We start from the raw sequence: 15,386 nt of genomic DNA, 5'->3' as shown, positions 1-15,386 counted from the left end.
GAAAATTGCAGGAGATATTTACCGGGATACTGTTTGGGTTGAAGAGTTTCAGTTGTGAAGAAAGACAGGGCAGAGTGGAGTGTTTCTTGCAGTGCAAAGGAGATGTGTACACGACATGATTGAGTTAGGGCACGGTCAGGGTTGAATAAACGAGTTTCCCATTGATGGAGGGATCGATCAGCAGGGGCCAGAGACTTAAGGAGAAAGACAGAAACGTTTGAGAAGATGTGCGAAAAAGCTTTATCAGCTAGTGGGTGGTTGGAATTTGGAATACACTGTCTACATTTTTCAGAGCGGCAGAAAGCTTCATAACCTGAATAAATATTCAGATGTGAACTTTTGATGCCAAGATATATAAGGCTGTGAGGTAAGCATTCTGAAATGGATTCAGTTCATTAGGCAGTTGTTTTTTGACAAGTGTGGCCACATTTGGTTGAAGGGCCTCCTTTGACACTTTTGCCCTCGGTAGTATAATGGTTAGTGTCCCCGCCTGTCACAGGGCTCAATTCTCCGCTGGGGACAATGTAAACGTTTTAAAACTGTCGCTCCATTCCCAAGTGCGGGTATTGATACCTGTCCTTCCATTCTCGATGAGCCATATCACACGAAGGACAGTGCTGCCTGAATAAAGGTGGGGAAGGACTGCAACTCTCAGGGAGGCAGAGTGTCAGTGAACGGCCAAACACGTGACTTCTGCAAACTTCACCTTGTGACTGTGTTGGAATGAAAAGCATTTGACAGACTTGTTCCGGATTGAAGTGTTTACAAGAAGCAGAAAGCTGAGGAAGAAACAACATAAACACATTCAAGTATGAGTGCAGAAACATTTCCTGCAGCACGAATTAAATTGTAAAGGACAGAGGGGCGTTTCGATACAGTGAATTTGGGTTCATTTATTTTGATGAGGTTATTACCAGGGTATAAAACCATTAAAAAATGATACAGCATTTGCTCAGTATGATGGAACATTGTCTCAGTAATTCGCACTGCTGTTCAGAGGGAGGGTTATTTTGATTGGCAAAGTTAAATTGCCCTCTCGTGTCCAGGGAGTGAATTAAGTAAGTTAGGTGAATTAGCCATGGGTAACGCGGGGATAAGGTCAGCAGTCACAGGACGTCAGGTTATACTCCAACAGGTTTATTTGAAATCATAAGAGGGAGGGATTCTCCTTCTTCAGGTGAAATATAAGGAAATAGGGAGGGGAGCTAGGTTTGGTTGAGATGCTCTTCAGAGAGTCAACACCGGCTAAATTGACTGAAATGCTCTTTCTGCACTGTAGAATTTAGTGATTCTATGAATTGTTAATGACGGTGTTTACTGAGGTGTAAAGCCATTAGATAGGATGCTGATAGGGGTGTACTGAGGATGAGATTTTATTCACTTGTCTTCTTTGAAAATTGAGAACAGTTATCCCTGATCCAAGAAAGACTTAATGGGGGTTTTCAGGTGATGAAATGTTTGGACAGAGTAAATAGGTGGAAAATTCCCTCTTTCAAGTAAGTAAACATCTAGATGTCAGGCATTCAATACCTTTGATAAACCCTTTGAAGGACAAAGCAATGATGAGAACAGAATCGCTGTCACTCCGAGAATCTGTTTTTTTTTCAAAATATTTGGACATTTGGTGACATACAAGGAATAAATTTCACAAGGAGAGAGACAGCGTGTGGCTAGGTAAAGGTGTAGGGCTGGCGTGTAGTCGGTCGGAAGTTGCGGGGAAACAATGTCTCAGTTGGTTGACTTTAAATGTAAAGACATTTCTTTAATGTGTGCAGCTGAATAAGATTCGGGTCCAAAACTCTGCATTTTGAAAGATTTGGCATAATATTCCACCTAAAGCATTGTAAATGGAACTGAGTGGATTTTTATTTATTGTGAAGAAGAATATGTTACATAATGAATGGGAAGTTACCAATTGCTTGGAGATCGACTTCCTGCTTTCATCACATGCGTTAAGGATGTGAGAACAAACACCATGATGTTTGGTCCATTTAATACTCAGTGAAATCTGCCAAAACAACGAGCAACGAAACTGGTGGGTTTTATTTTGCACTTTAACCCTCTGTTTTTCTAAGCAGTATTTTCCTTAAGCTGAAAAAAAGTCAGAGCAAATTTGAATACAACATTAATCGTTCCAATGAGATAGATCTAATTCACTTCTGATTATTACAATGAACATTGTGAGGTTTCAGCAAAATTAAAATGAAACGAACAAATCAGCATGTCTTGCGATTTAATCCAATTCAGGTTTAGCCATATGAGAAAGGCCATTGAGCGACAACGTCGCCTTTATTTCCCTCACCATGGCTTCTTCACGTGAGAGAGAAAGTGACTGAAGAAATTATGTGTCAAATGGAGTTGTAATTATGACGGTAAATTTTGTCCTGTTTCATTCTGACTCAGTTATGACTCAGAATGTATCACTGACAGCTATTCATTCTGACCAGCATGGCTATTTATTGGAATTTCCTCTTATTATAATTCAAGTGAAAGCAGAAACACAATGGTGTGGATTCGATTCCGCTCTGGAACTTTCTCATACATGACGTTCACCACATGTAACCTGATGAGGTCACATGTCATCCCTCTACACAATGTGCTGAGGAGACCGAGAAATGATGGTGGTGGGTTATTATACCGCTGTGCTCCACATTCACTGGTTCGAGTCACACTCTGGTTGTTAACTTTACACACCGCTCTGGCAGTTTTTCTTTGCACCTCACACTCTGGTATACACTGGATAGAGAATCTTGTTCTTGCCCTTCACTGCACGTGAGACTCACAAATAATCGACACCACATTAAAGTCGAAATGAAGAGTGAGAGCAGTCATTCTATTCAATTGGAGATGAAATTGGTGGAATGAGAAGGAACGCATTTTTCTTTCCGCCCTACATTCAATCTTGTCTTTCTATGAATTTACATCGAAAGAAAGAGAAAAAAAAAAACAAGAGATTGGGAGCACAAGTTTATCCATTGGGGTTGTTCATGAGTATTTTAACCTAACACTTCTCACAAAGATCTATCATTATTTCAAACAGTCACTCGGAATTGGAACCGCAGAAAATTTCTCCAATGGAAAAAACTTCTTTCTTTCACAAATTTCTGCTGTATGTGAATCATACAACAATCCATCATCCAACGTGATCACTGACTTTCCAACTGTATAAGATCTAGCAACTTCCTTCAGCAATCGCAGCTTCTGTACACAGCCACCTGTGCTGTGCCCAGTGTCAGTTGTTGCCCCCAGGTCACAGCATATTTGTTCTTCCTGAGTTTATGAGCCTTGTTCCTGATCTGTCTGATCTGTTTAATAAACCTTTTCTGTCACTTCATCACATCCCCTCATAATTCTGAACTCATGAATAAAATAAGGCGTTAGACGAAATGTTAAACCAAATGGAAGTATGCTATTCAGCCCAAGGAGTCTGCTCAACCACTCAATGGTTGATCTGTTTTGGAGATGCCGGTGTTGGGCTGGGGTATACAAAGTTAAAAATTACACAACACCTGATAGTCACCTGACTATCACCTGATGAAGGAGCGTCGCTCAGAAAGCTAGTGTGCTTCCAATTAAACCTGTTGGACTATAACCTGGTGTTGTGTGATTTTTAACATAGTCGATCTGATAATCTTGAATTCCTTTCAGCTCACTTAGTTCGACAAAGTTTCATCATCTTTCTGATTAACTATCTGGCACTGTTGAAAATACCCAACCACACAGTCTCAACAGCGGGTACTGGAAAATGCCACAGATTCTTTGATCCCTGAGCAAAGAAATTACTCCTCATTTCTGAATTAAATGGGCAATATCTAATTCTGAGATTATGTCCTCTGGTGCTCTCCTCAGAGCATAGGGCAAGCCACCTGCCCGTATCTACCCTGTCAAGATCCCACGAATATTGAACGTTATTATGTGATTATAAAGTTCCCCTCCTCCTCCTTTGTTTCAAGGAGAATAATCCCAGCCTAACCAATCATTCCACGAAGTTCTACTGTATACAGAGTTAGCAACATGTTAGTAAGTTTGCGCTGTCCCTTATAGCGTCCTTATATATTATTAAGACAGGTGGAGAAATTTCGGTGAGGAAACGGGTTGAAATTTCAGGTGCAGACGGGAATTGGAATTGAAATCAGAAAGCGATTAGAATCGGATTGACCCACAGAAGGACCAAATGCAGCGAAGATAACTCTGACAAATGAGAATCTAATCATATTCGATTGACATTCAATGGCTTCAATGTAACTGAATTCCTCCGTGTAATCGTCCTGGGAGCTAGTATTTAGGAGAAATAGAACCTGACCGCCCATATAAAGAAGTTGACGACAAACACCTGTCCGTGGGTCGACTTTGTTTGATTATTAACACAACTCTTGTCTCCGTGAAGCCTACATCGTCCGCAACGCACAAATTAGATGTTTAACAGAACTCTCTCCATTTGCCGCGGTGGGTGCAGCTTCAATGCCACTGAAGGAACTGGGAATCCTCCACGACAATGCAGTCACTTAACTGTATATTGTTCAACACCTGAACTTTTATTCCCTTAACTGCTCAGGCACAATTGCAGCAGAGTGCACCACCGAGAAGATTCACTGGAGTGAGTCATCCAGGCTTTGTTGACAGAACCTTCAAAGCTCAAAAATTGTACTGACTATAAGGACAAGGTTGAAGATGCACTGAACCTCCACCATTTGCAAATTACCCTCTGAGGCACATACCAGCATTACCTGGAGAGGAATCACTGGTAAATTCATTGAGTGGTGAAGTAGGTTGATGGGCAAAGATTTATACTTCAGCCCTCTATCTTTCATCTTTCAATTTTTAAAAATGTAGATTATTGCATGGACCAGACTTGTGCTCATTCCTTTCGTTGTTTCCTAAACTGGCGGTTGCTAAAGATCGAATATCATCCACAGTCTGTGGTCAACAATAGAAAATACCCAAAAACCTCTCGAACAACTGATCTCCCTGTCCAACAATCTTCAGGGATCTGTGAATGTCCACTCCAAGATCTCTTTGTTCCTATACACCACTCAGAACGCTCACTGTTATTGTTCCAACTCCCCAAATTCACTACCACTCATTGGTCTGGATTCAATTCCATTCACCATTTTTCCTTTCCACCTGATGGATACATCCCTGCGGTCACTGACAATATTCATTATAGTCAACTATGTATCGTCAGTAAACTTCTAAATCATGACTCCTAATAAAAAAGTTTGATTTATTGATCGTCATCAGGAAACAGTGGTACTTCACTGGGAAAAATCTTCCAAACATGGTTCCTTGCTGCATGGGATGAACAACTGCCATGTTCCAATCTCCAAGGGTTGCTAACCCAGTATCTCGCCACTACATTTGCAGATGATACAAAGATTGGTGGAGAAGCCAGAAATCATAGGGGACTGTCAAAGAATGAAGGGGAACATAGATAGACAGAAGGGTTGAGCGGAGAATTGGCAAATGGTGTTCCATTCAAGCAAATGTGAAGTGATGATTTAGGGAAGTCTAATTCCAGAGCCAAGTATACTGTAAACGGAACAGCCTTGGGTAAACTTGATGAGAAGAGAGATCTGGGAGTTCAGGTTCTTTGTACCCTGAAGGTGACTGCACAGGTGGATAGAGTGGTCAAGAAGGCATATGGCATGCTTGCCTTCACCGGATAGGGCATTGAGTATAACAGCAGGCAGGTCCTGCTAAAATTGTACAGGAGTTTGATTCGGCCGCGTTTAGAATACTCTGCACAGTTCTGGTATCCAAATTATCAAAATTATGTGGACGTTTAGGAGAGAATGCGGAGAAGATTTACGCAGATGTTGCCTGGTATGGAAGATGCAAGCTCTGAAGAGAGGTTGAGTAGGTTACTTCTGCTTTCATTAGAATAAACGAGATTGCTGGGACCTGATTGAGGTCTACAATATAATGAAGGGTACAGACAGGGTGGCTAAAGATAAGCTTTTTTCCAAGATGAGTAATTCAATAATGAGAGGCCACACGTTAAATGAGAGAGGTGAAATGTTTAAGGGAGATAGACATGGAAAGTATTTTACACAGAGGTTGGCAGGTGCTGGAATGCGTTGCCAGCAGAGGTAGTAGAGGCAGGCATGGTAGATTCATTTCAGGTGCGCCTGGACAGATGCATGAGTAAGTGAGAAGCAGAGGGATACGGATGCTTAGAAATTGGGCGACATGTTTAGATAGTTGATTTGGACCGGCTGAGGCTTGGCCGTCCAAAGGGCCTGTTCCTGGGCTGAACATTTTCTGTATTCTTTGTTCTTCTTTGTTCACTACACTACCAACTGTGGGTTACAGGTGAAGGAGTGTTACTTCTGCAATCATAATTACTTATGCAAGATAAATGAACTCACACCAGTGCACAATTGTTTCAAGCAAGAGCTGAGTCAACAAGAATGAAACCTTTGTGAAGGAAATATATAATTGTTTTCATATTAGCTAAAATGTGCATACAAGAATGAAAGGTGACTGCAAACAATGGTAGATCGTACAGACAAATAGATAAGGTGCTGTGAGGGTGTAGGTTAAGCCAGATATGCTTGTACAAGCAGTAGTTATAAGCATTTGTTTCCCATTTCTGCAAAAAAAAAACAAAAAAGAAACCCAATTGAAAGGTTTTAAGGTTCAATATGGTTGGGGTAAGGGAGGAAATGTCACAAGTGGGGGAAATAGATCGCAGTGAAGGAGGATATACCTAACAGTTAACCACAGCCAGGATGTGGTGAAAAGGGCAAGTAAAACCTGTACTTTGTTATGCACAAGGCCGGATAAGGCAAGAGAGAAACAATAGTAATGGGCACCGGGTTTGGAGTAGTGAATCCTATGTACTTGCTAAACTCTGCGAGTCTATTTCAGGGACCACGCTTGCAAGTGTATAATAAACATACTGACTGCTTCATATCTTGTTTCGCATGAAATTATTGAAGTGAGTGGGCTTAGTTTCTAACAATTGGGGGATTGTCTGGGATATTCTTCCATCGCCGGGAGGAGTGGTTGGCCCTGGACACTGGGAGGAGGCCTCCCATTCACAATTGAGGAGCGGTTTCTTGTCCCGGTTTTGTCCGCTCCCTTGGGCGGCTGGTACGTATCCCACAAGAGAGTCATCTGAATCAGACAGTGAAAGAAGGTCGATAAAAAATATGGAAAAAAAGGGGCCAGGCAACTCTGTGCACAGACCAACGTCAGAAAACTGAATTTTAAGTATTAACTTGGTGGCCGGGAAAAGGGGTATTTAATCGCTGAGGGACTGGTGAGCGGCCCGAGAAATGGGGGGTAGGCAGAGTAAGTCGAACTGTCACGGAGTAAAGGAAGAAAAAGTCCCTGGTAACATTCTCCTGAAAGTCCGTTGGGGAGGATGTCGAGGGAATGGACAAGTAACACTTGTACAAGGGAAAAAGATAAAAAGAAAATGATTGAATATTGTTGTTTAGTATGGACCAAAGAACCAATCCTCCATCCAGCTGTCTTCTGGCCAAAGTATGATTCGGATGAGGATTGGGTGTGTCAGTATTTACATTTGTATGTGAATAAAAAATAAACTTTTAGTCAAGAAGAGGCGGACTATGCGTCCTGTTGGAAGGGCAGTTTGGGAATGATGGTAGTAAAGCCAAAGGATTCCCCCTCTGCCCCACCCAGTTCCTGGGATAGTTTTTCCTGTTTGCACTCCCGCCCCACCCCCGTACCATAAAATCAGATAAGGTGAAAATGGAGGAGGAGGAGAGACAGACAGACAGACAGGGACAGGGAACGGATGACCCACAAGAGGAGAACGAAGGGGCGATGGACGGGGATGTTGTTGTTCCCGACCCTCAATCCACAACAAAAGGAAGGGAAGATAAAGTAGACGTAGAGGAGGTCTTTGGAGCCTAAGGGGGAAAAACAAAAACAAAAAAGGGGAAGAATATAAAGACTTATCCCGTTTCGGAGGTACCAGTAGGGGACAAAGGGATTGGATTTGTAAGTGCCCCCTCTCCAGTGGGGAGGTCAGAACGTTTAAAAAGAAGATGAAGGTCCTGGTTGAGGATCCGGTAGGGCTGTCTGAACAAATTGATCAATTCTTGGGGCCCAGTCTGTATACGTGGACTGAGAAAATGTCTATTTTGAATGTACTATTTACTGGGGAAGAAAGGGGACCAGGAGCAGTTATTGAAATATGGGACAGGGAACTTCCCATTGGAGATGGGGATACTGAACAGGGAGAGACGGAGTTTCCTCTCAGAGACACCCAGCGGGAAAATCAAAACCCGGAGCATAGGGAAGAAATGAAGAAATTGAAAGACCTGATTCTAAAAGGAAGAAGAGAGGCAGTTCCGAAGTCGCAGAATTTGACTAAAGCCTTTGAAGTTGAAGAGGAGAAAGATGAGACACCCTCAGCTTTCTTGCAAAGATTAAGAGACTCAATGCGGAAATATTCTGGAATGAACCCTGAGGACCCAGTGGCACAGGGTCGTTTGAAAGTATATTTTGTGACAAAGGCATGGCCAGACATACAGAGAAAGATACGGAAGATAGAAGGGAGGAGTGAAAAACCATTAGATGAATTATTAAGAGAGGCACAGAAAGTGTTTGCAAAGAGAGACGTTGAGAGACAAAAACAGAATGCAAAAATGATGGTAGCTACGATTGATGAAGTAGTTAAGAAAAGAATGGAACCAATAATGAGCAACCGGAGCGGTGGGTGGCAACATGTAGGACAGAGAGAAAGAGGGAGAGGGAGAGGAAAAGGGGGAGCATTTGATAGAGGGTTCTGGCGACAGGGACAGAGATGGAAGTCTCCACAGGCAGAATGTTGTTATTGCAGAAACTCGGGTATTTTAAGCGGGAGTGTACTGATCTACAAAGGGAAGAAAGGGCAATTCCGCTCATGAATTTTGATGAAGATTAGGGGTGTTAGGGGTGCCTGCCCCCGGGGAGCCACCAGGATGAATTTGAAGGTGGGACCCTGTGGGGAAGAGGTAGTCTTCCTAGTAGATACGGGGGTAGCACGGTCATCACTGAATTTTAAACCAAAGAAAGTAGGAATGTCAACACGGTCAATTACTGTTTTCGGGGTAAAAGGGGAAAGATTTACTGTTCCAGTATTTGAACCTATGATGATAGAAGTTCCGACGGATACAGTCACAGGGGAACTGTTGTATATCCCTGATATAGGAAGTAACTTACTAGGGATAGATTTAATTATCCTCTTAGGACTGGAGATTTGAATTCAGGAAAAAGAATTAGTTGTACAAATGGCAATGTTGACAGAAGATGTGGAGAGAGAGATAGACCCTATTATATGGGCTAGAGAAGGGAATTGTGGAAAAATACAGATCCGTCCCCTAGAAATAACTTTAAAATGGAAAGGGGACGTTGTTTATGAGCGACATTATCCCATTTCCATAGAAGGTAAACGAGGACTGCAGCCAGTAATTGAGGGGCTAGAGATGGACTGTTGGAGCCATGTATGTCTCCTTATAATATCCTAATTCTACCAGTGCGGAAATCTGATGGAACGTATCGATTGGTGCAGGATTTGACAACATTGAATCGAATAGTACAGATCAGGCACCCAGTGGTGCCAAATCCCTGTACGTTATAAAGTAAGATCCCTCATGACCACAAATGGTTTAGTGTGATAGATTTAAAGGATGCCTTTTAGGCTTGTCCCTTGGCGGAGGAAAGTAGAAATTTGTTCGCCTTTGAATGGGAAGATCCCAAGACAGGACGGAAACAGCAATACCGGTGGACCGCGCTCCCCCAGGGGTTTACGCAATCCCCGAATTTATTTGGACAGATGTCAGAACAAATATTGGAGAAATTTAGCAGCCCCAAAGGAACTACCCTGTTGCAGTATTTAGACGACCTCTTAGTAACAGGAAAGAGAAGAGAAAGAGTAGTAGAAGCCACTAAAAAAAAATGTTGAATTTCCTGCGTCAGCAGGGACTGCGAGTATCTAAAAACAAAATACAATATGTGGAGCGAGAAGTGAAATACTTGGGACATTTTGTTAGTGAGGGAAAGAGAAAGGTAAGCCCGGAACGGTTAAAGGGAATAGTGGGGATTCCGTTGCCCAGGAATAAACGGAAATATCTTAATTGTTTGGGTTTAACTGGATACTGCAGATTGTGGATTCATTCTTATGCTCAAAAGACGAATAAATTAGATCTCAAACCATTAGAGGAGGAACCAAAGTGTCTGAGTTGGGAAGAAGAGGAAAAATAACAATTTAAGTAATTCAAAACAGATCTGATCCATTTATCTTCTCCTGCTGAACACTCTCTGCTCATTCCTGAGGAAGGGCATGTGCCCGAAACGTCGAATCTCCTTTTCCCTAGATGCTGTCTGACCTGCTGTGCTGTTCCAGCAATAAAGTTTCAGCTTTGATCTCCAGCGTCTGCAGACGTCACTTTCTCCCCATGTTAGCCTTACCTTCTCTAGATAAACCTTTCCAGCTCTTTGCTACCGTTGATAAGGGAGCGGCTTTGGGTGTATTAACCCAGAGGTGGAGAGGAATGAAACAGCCAGTAGCATATCTTTCGAAGCTCTTGGATCCAGTATCCTGGGGGTGGCCTGAGTGTGTGCAGGCCCTGGCTGCCACTGCATTGTTGGTGGAGGAAAGCAGAAAGCTTACATTTGGGGGAGCCCCAATAGTAAGTACCCCACACCAAGTGAGAATGATCCTAAACCAAAAACCTGGGCGATGGTTGACAGACTCGCGGATTCTGAAGTATGAAGCAATATTAATACAAAAGGATGATCTAGTGTTGGTCACGGACAATTGTTTAAATCCAGCTGCCTTTCTTTGGAAAGGGAAGGAGAATCTCCTCAGAATCCAGAACACAACTGCCTTGACGTTATAGAATAACAAACTAAGGTCCACATGGACCTGAGAGATGTTCCACTTCATGCAGGAGCCTGACTTTTTATAGACGGATCATCCCGGGAGACTGAAGGGAAAAGAAATAATGAGTATGCAGTCGTAGACGGGACGAAAGGTAGTGTGGTAGAGACAGGAAGGTTGCCAAATAGGTGGTCAGCTCAGACCTGCGAACTCTATGCATTGGAAAGAGCCCTTAGGGCATTAGAAAATAAAGAGGGAGCAGCATACAGTGACTCAAATATGCATTTGGTGTTGTGCACACTTTTGGAAAGAATTGGCAGGAAAGAGGACTGATCAATAGCCGGGGGAAGGAATTAGCACATGAGGAGCTGATTAAATGGGTCTTGGAGTCCCTATTACTCCCCCGAGAAATAGTGGTAGTGCATGTAAATGGTCATCAGAAAGGAAATGGACCAGAAGTTAGGGGGAATAGATTAGCCGATGAAGTGGCTAAGGAAGCAGACCTGGACCCACAAGGAGTGCTGATTCATTCCCTAATACCTACTGTCCCTGATCCCCGGAAGCTTCTATACTTACTGAAAGAGAAGAAAGAGAATTGAGAGATTTAGGGGCTACAAAGACAGCTGACGGGCATTGGAAGTTACCTGATGGAAGGGAAATGTTAAACAAAATGATGATGCGGGAGATTATGGCCGTCCTACATCAAGGCAGCCATTGGGGAGTACAAGCAATGTGTGATTTAGTTCTTAGGGAATATGGATGTAAAGGAATATATACAATTGCTAAACAAATATGTGAAGGATGTATAATATGCACAAAGGTAAATAAGAAAGTCCTGAGAAAACAGACCCCGGGAGGAAGAGACCCAGGATTGAGACCCTTCAGAGTGTATAAGAAGATTATACTGAACTACCCAGAGTAGGAAGACTAAAATATATGCTGGTCATAGTAGATCATCTACCTGGTTAGGTTGGGGCATACCCTCTAGCTACTGCCACTGCAAGTGTGATGTCTAAAACAATATTAGAGCACATAATTCCCCGATATGGGCTCGTGAACCATATAGATTCCGACCAAGGAACTCATTTTACCTCTGAAGTGTTACAGGGGGTAATGGAAGGTTTGGGAATTTTCTGGGAGTTCCATGCTCCATGGCACCCACCATCATCAGGAAGGCTTGAGAGAATGAACCAAACACTCAAACGACAGCACTCGAAATTGATAATAGAAACCAGACTCCCTTGGAACAAATGTTTACCTATAGCTCTCTTGCAAGTACGAACAGCCCCAAGGAAAGATTTGGGACTAACCCCGATGAAATCATATTTGCATTACCTTATCTGGGAAAGAACGGAGAATTGACAATTCCCGAAACTGAAGACTTGTTCTAAAGAAGTATATACTGGGCTTGTCCGCCGCTTTGTCTTTCCTCAGGAAACAAGGTTTATTGGCACAGACGCCGCCCCTTGAATTCACCGCCCATCCCATCCGGCCGGGAGATTGGGGCTTAGTAAAATCATGGACAGAGACTAAATTGCAGTCGGACTGGGAAGGGCCATATCAGGATCCTTTGACCGAAACGGCAATAAGGACAGCGGAGAAAGGCTGGACTCACTACACACGGATCAAAGGGCTAGTAAAATGTCCAGTTGAGGAAGAAGTCTGGACAGCCGAATCAACGCAAGACCCGCTGAAACTCAGGCTGAAGAGACTGAGAGTAACTGATTGTACAGTGGCGATACGAGCGCGGGATTATTTATGTAGGATTGTGTATTAAGGTTTTTTGTGCTTCAGCACAATTTTTAGAATGTTGGGGATGCTTAGAGTTATGATGCTAGCTCTCTTAGTATTGGGATTTTGTCAAATATAATTTTCATATGTGTGATTAACGGTCCCTGAGTCTGATAATCAGCAAGCAATAGATCTGATGCATGTAACTTAGTAAATTGTGGGGATGTAGACAATCAGAGACAGTACCGCAGCTCAGAGATACATCTTAAGTCCATTGGGGATGGTACTTGGTATAATGGTCTCGTCACAGTACACTGGGCCCTCCTTCCGACCAGTTTGCGATTGTCCCGATAAAAAGTGTAACCCAATATACCTAATGATAAAGAAAACCACATGGCTCAAAGCAATTCTGGGAGGTGGGGGGAGGGTGTGGGCACCTATGAAATACAATTAGATAAAACATTTGGGATAGAAATGTAAGCAAACGGGAAGGATTTCTCGGGCTGTTGTTTTCAAATTAGCGTAGGACAGGGAAAACGGGCAGAACTATTGGATAATAAGGTACAACCTTTCACCCCTCCCGATGATCCTAAAGTAGTAAAAATTATAGAGATGAAGGACTTGAAACAGACCATCAAAATAGAAACTGGATACGGGGATGCAAATGCCTGGGTTGAATGGTTAAAGTATAGTGTAAAAAGTCTGAACAAGAGCAATTGCTATGCATGTGCCTCCAGTAGTCCAGTGGCCCAGGTGGTTCCCTTTCCGCTTGAGTGGAAGTGAGACAGGAAGGACATGAAATGTATGATAGCCCTGTATCAGGATAAGACTGCATGGAATGATAGGAATTGTACCTCCCTATCTCTTATTTTCGCTCCCTTGGAGAAGAAAGATTCAAAAGCCCCGCTATGTTTTCAACCGCAGTTGGAAATCACACGTCGTGTGTGGGTAGAGGAGGTACAAATCGGTCTAGAGATTTGGGGGAGCTGAAAGTATGTACAGAGATTAAGAATGTCACCAAAACGGACAAGGGAGGGAACTACTCAGCACCAAAGGCACCCCGAGCGGATCTGTGGTGGTACTGTGGAGGCGAAATATTGAGACCCACCCTACCACCGGATTGGAGAGGGATATGTGCAATTGTACAATTGGTAATTCCATTTATCCTGGCATTTGAGGAGGAAAAGATAGTGGGGAAAAAGGGAAGGAGTAAGAGATCACTGTTAGACACTTCTTTCGATGACAGGATTTATCTCGATTCTGTAGGAGTCCCTAGGAGGGTACCTGATGAGTTCAAGGCTCGTAATCATATTGCAACAGCCTATGAGTCAGCTCTCTTTTGGTGGGTAACAATTAATAAAAATGTAGATTAGATAAATTACATTTTCTATAATCAACAGCGATTTATAAATTATACAATAGATGTGGTTAAAGGAATATCAGAACAGCTTGATGCAACAAATAGGATGGCATGGGAAAACAGAATGGCCCTCGATATGATTTTAGCAGAAAAAGGGTGTGTATGTGTGATGTTAGGAGGAAACTGTTGCACCTTTATTCCTAATAACACTGCACCTGATGGTTCAATTACTCGGGTGCTAAGGGGATTGACTACCTTAGCAGAGGAACTGGCTGAGAATTCAGGAGTAGATACATCTCTCACTGGATGGCGTGAATCATGGTTTGGAAAATGGAAGGGGGTGGTGGTTTCCATCCTTACTTCCCTGATAGTAGTAGCCGGGGTATTGGTAGCCATTGGCTGTTGCATCATGCCCTGTATACGAGGACTCACCCAAAGACTGATTCAGACAGCCTTAATAAAACAGATACCCCTAAAATGGAATCAGGCAGAGGAACTTTGTCGATTAAATAATGAGGGGATGAGTGAGTCCAAGATGGATGAAATCTCCGGAATGATGCTTCTGAATTTTGGGGGCAATGCTTAAAAGAAAAATGCAGAAGATAACAAATGGTAATTAAAGAAAAAGGGGGAAATTTTGGGATATAGGTAAAGTAGAGTCACTTCTGCAACATAATTATTTATGCAAGGTTTATGCACTCACACCAGTGTATAATGGTTTCAACCAAGAGCTGAGTCAACAAGAATGAAAACTATGTAAAAACAATGACTGCAGATGCTGGAAACCAGATTCTGGATTAGTGGTTCTGGAAGAGCACAGCGTTTCAGGCAGCATCCAAGTAGCTTCGAAATCGACGTTTCGGGCATTTGCCCGAAACGTCGATTTCGAAGCTACTTGGATGCTGCCTGAACTGCTGTGCTCTTCCAGCACTACTCATCAAGAATGAAAACTATGTGAAGGAAATATATAATTGTTTTGTATTAGCTAAAATGTGCATACAAGAATGAAACGTGCCTGCAGACAATGGTAGATGTGACAGACAAATTTGAATGTGCCTGCACTTTTCCAACACCACAGCTTCCTCACTTTCTCCAAATATGCTTAATGAACATGAACTGAAAATGTTAGCATCAGCAGTTGAACAAGACCAAATAAACATATTTTTTGAAATATCTATAGTGAAAACTTGTTTGAGAACATACAACAAATCAGATCGAACAACATCTCTTGCCGTTAGAACCCTTGGCCCTTCATAATAAAGAATAACCATGCTTTGACCAACCAGTATGGTGTATAACGACTGAACTGAAATACCAGAGGATAACGATTGCATTTATTGAAGGGAATGATAACCAGATCCTTATTGTGATAGTGGGAATTGATCTCAGGAACAATAAGATATTTACTGTGATTATTCCACTGAACAGTAATTAGATGGTCATGAAGATCTTTGTGTG

Source organism: Chiloscyllium plagiosum, unplaced genomic scaffold, assembly GCF_037043375.1.
Source record: "Chiloscyllium plagiosum isolate Xiang-an unplaced genomic scaffold, Cpla_swu_hap1 HiC_scaffold_21, whole genome shotgun sequence".
NCBI classification, from domain to species: domain Eukaryota; kingdom Metazoa; phylum Chordata; class Chondrichthyes; order Orectolobiformes; family Hemiscylliidae; genus Chiloscyllium; species Chiloscyllium plagiosum.
This window is presented reverse-complemented; position numbering follows the sequence as displayed.